Genomic DNA, 4207 nt, shown 5'->3' with positions numbered 1-4207 from the left:
CGCCTACGGCACGTCACCATATGACGTCACCTCGTGCGCTGCGCCGCCAACCGGATGTTCAAAACCCAATCTAATGACGTATTCAGGCTCCAACACTCACATCCGCCACATGCACCAGAAAAAGCATAGCCTTTAATATTTGCATCATAAATTAGGAGATTAATTTTGGACACCACTTCCTGCTTGCCGCACTCTCTGCACTCTAAGAACAGTTTACACCCTTTGGAGTGCCCCTTCTGCCACACAACAACAATCGTCATCTGCCTTGATGTGTTTCCTTTCTTTAACGCTGCGAGCCCGGAACTTCATGCTGATACACGGAGGAAGGCACGGAGGAAGGAAACTAATAGCGTCCTCGATCACCCGCACCGGTGCGCACCGGGGCGCCTTGGTGCGCACTTTCATCCTCGATCAACCGCACCGGTGCGCACCGACCATCCTCGATCACCGGAAGCGCACCCTGTTGGAGCGGTTTTCTGCTGCCCCGTCTCGCACCGAGAAAATCGGCGGTGCGCCAGGGTGCAATCCCAGCAAGCATTGCGGGACGCGCGCGTGCACTGCCGACTGCAGAACCGCGGACGCTCTGGCCCGATAGCTGCGGTTGCAACGGAGTTGACGGAGTTAGCTAGTGGAGATGTCGGCAATGAGAAAGGAAGCGCTACTAGTTGCCGCAATCGATGAGCTTTTTTTCAAGTTCGTCTGACAGCGAAGACGACATGCTGATCGACTTCGTCCAAAAACAATGTGGTGAAGAGCGGCCGAAAGTGAACAGGTTCGTTGAACGGGTCGTCAGGATTAATGATAAAATCCATTGGTGTTTGCTTACAACCAGGTATGTCGGAGCACGCAGTTTGACAAGGTTCAAGCGCTTGCCGCGGATGCTCAGCACCTGCAAACAATAAAATGTTTGCGCGCGCGTGTTCGCACGTTTTGCGCGCCAGGGGCACTGCATGCGAGCACCCTGCACGGGGTGCAGTTTTGTCCTCGATGTTGACCCTCCGCAGTGCGCCACCACCGCGGTGCAAGGCGCACCATTCTGGTTTCGGGGCAACCCCGGGGCAAGGTGATCGAGGACGCTATAAGGAGAGGCCCTACCCCCTCCGCGCGCTAGGAGAAAAGTGTGGCGGAAATGACGTAGTAGGTTCTCATTTTTTTTGCTGCTTTTTTATTTTTTTTGTTGTATGGCCACGCTTTTTGGGTCACAATGGCGGCGTTGTTATGGTTTTGAGCGCTCACACGTGTTTCTCTGGTAGGTTTCGGGCCGTGGCATAGGCGCTGAGTGGGCGGGTTTGCGTTAGTCACCGTGTCTTGTTGCGCTGTGTTACCTGCACCGTGCTCTGCCAGATGTTGCGCGAGCGCGCGCGCTCCGCGCGCGACACCACGCGCAGCGCGGCGTGGTTTCGCGAAAGATGTAAACAAGAGAGGAGGGTGGCCCAAAAGGCGGAGCATCGCCATGAGCAACGCCAAATTCCGGCTTCACTTTTGCTTCACAAAGAGTGACGTCAGGGCCTCTCCTTATAGCGTCCTCGATCACCCGCACCGGTGCGCACCGGGGCGCCTTGGTGCGCACTTTCATCCTCGATCAATCGCACCGGTGCGCACTGAGCATCCTCGATCACCGGAAGCGCACCCTGTTGGAGCGGTTTTCCGTTGCCCCGTCTCGCACCGAGAAAATCGGCGGTGCGCGGAGTGCAATCCCAGCAAGCACTGCGGGACGCGCGACGTGCGCGCGTACTGCCGACTGCAGAACCGCGGACGCTCTGGCCCGATAGCTGCGGTACGTTGCAACGGAGTTGACGGAGTTAGCTAGTGGATTTGTCGGCGATGAGAAAGGAAGCGCTGCTAGTTGCCGCAATCGATGAGCATTCTTCAAGTTCGTCTGACAGCGAAGACGACATTCTGCTCGACCTCGTCCAAAAACAGTGTGGTGAAGAGCGGCCGAAAGTGGACAGGTTCATTGAACGGGTCGTCAGGATTAATTATAAAATTCATTGGTGTTTGCTTGCAACCAGGTATGTCGGAGCACGCAGTTTGACAAGGTTCGAGCGCTTGCCGCAGATGCTCAGCATCTGCAAACAATAAAATATGCGCGTGCGCGTGTTCGCGCACGTTTTGCGCGCCAGGGGCAAAGTAGCGCTGCATGCAAGCACTCTGCGCAGGGTGCAGTTTTGTCCTCGATGTTGACCCTCCGCAGTGCGGCACCACGGCGGGGCAAAGCGCACCATTCTGGTTTCGGGGCAACCCCGGGGCAAGGTGATCGAGGACGCTATTAGTTTCCTTCCTCCGTGTGCTGATAACGCGCGTGCCGTTCGTTACTGGAAAGTTCCGGGCTTTGCGGCTCCAATCAGCTCACCGGAGCAGACTGGCGCGAGCTTTGAACTTGCATTGCTGCGAGCCGTCGGAAGTGTGTGCTGCCGACCCGCGTCCTTTGTCATTTGTAGCAATTGCTACGAACGGGTGGATGCCTGATTTTTTCTCTTTATTAAAGCCTACGAAACTTCTGTGTTTGACAGAACACATATGACAGTTGTAACATAGCAGCCGCGCTCCTGTGTTTCTCCGTGGCACGTTGAAGAAGACGACAAAGACACGCGCCGTGACTGCTTGAGTGTCTCTGTTGCTGGTTATATCATCACAAGCCAACAAACAAAGACATCAAGGACAACACAGGGGTGTCTGTTTGTTGGCTTGTTATGATATGATTAATAAAAATCAGTCCCCTCGGTTAACCCCATTTCTTCTTGTTCTGTTGCTGGTTGACGTTCACACACATGGACTCAAAATACAACTGTAAAGCTTACACATCACGCTTTAATGTGAGCTTGTCTCGCGAACAGAATGTGCTGCGTGAGAGACACGGTCCGAAAGAAAATCACTGCCCTTCCACTCTGTGAAGAAGAATGACCAGCAAAGCTGTGAACCTCCGCCGCGGGTCGGCCCAGTATTAGGGCGCCGTTGTTAGATGGGAAGAGGACTTGGCACCCGGAGGTGCCGCGTCCCAGAGCTTTCATGTACTCATCAACCCAGCATCATTCGCTACATTGACCCCGGCGCTCCCTCTCTACCTGGGCTGACTGGGCGGGGGGCTTTGGTTCGGGCCAACGGTCTTTCCCGGACAAGGGGGCAGCTGTGGTGCAGCACAACTGAGTTACTACACTCAACACTGGGATTCTCTCCCGTGCTCTTGGGACAAAGGAACGACAACACAGTAGTGCAAACAATCACAAGGGCATTTATTGCACCTTTCATAGATCAATGCCTGCTAGCCGAGTTGCTATCCACAAAACATGCCGATGGGCGCGCGACAAATCGCGAAAGTCCGACTCACCGCGACCGGATAGCGAGCGAATATGTTCTCCCCATGCTGGGCACCAACGCCTGGTCGTTCGCGTGTACGGTCACGCGAACGGTGGCTTGTTCGAACGAGGCCTCACGAGATGGTCTCGTAGAAGCATAGATCGGCGCACGCGCGGAACGCCCGCGCCACTCGCCGATCGCAAACCAAAGAGGAAGAGCCTTCTCCTCTTCGCGCCCAATTAACCTCGCCGTTAGGTGGCGTTAGCAGCGCAACACTCGCGCCATCTCTCGTACTGCGCTTCAACCAGACCGACTGCCGCGGGCATCACGCAGGCCACGCGGCGAAGCCGGATTGCAGGAGACGGGAGCTATGCGGGAAAACAACATATCAGGGGACGCGTGAGAGTCGCGCATCCCACAACACACAAACAGCCATGTCGGTCTTTCAGGACGCAAGCCTGACTGACCCTCGGGAATGCCTTGACGCAAAAGAGGTCAAGGCATACAACCATGGAGACCACCAAAGCCATCCGCGAAGCAACGCGACCACACGAGGGTGCGCCACGACCGGTTCCGGCTCTGGGTTCCACTGAGACAAACAAAACCCCGTAGATCGACTGGCGCACACGGCCGAGTCGAGCAACCTTAGGAGTATGCATCATAACTTAACGGAGAGCTTTTCCCCTGACTCATCAAAAATCACAGCAGGACGAACCCACACTTCGAGAAACTTCTTGTGGCCCGAGCGATGCCGCTCCCGGGTGAGATGGATCCAGACCTCCTTCCGTGCTTTCGCAAGCACTTCGTGAAGGCCCAGCGCCTGTCCACCGAAAACCGCACCACAGCTTGCCAACCAAACTTGGTATGAGCACTCGACAAGAAGAAGCTCGAACTGGTTGATCGCCTGTTT

This window comes from Dermacentor andersoni, chromosome 9 (genome assembly GCF_023375885.2).
Source record: "Dermacentor andersoni chromosome 9, qqDerAnde1_hic_scaffold, whole genome shotgun sequence".
NCBI lineage: Eukaryota > Metazoa > Arthropoda > Arachnida > Ixodida > Ixodidae > Dermacentor > Dermacentor andersoni.
Note: the sequence above shows the minus strand (reverse complement) of the source record.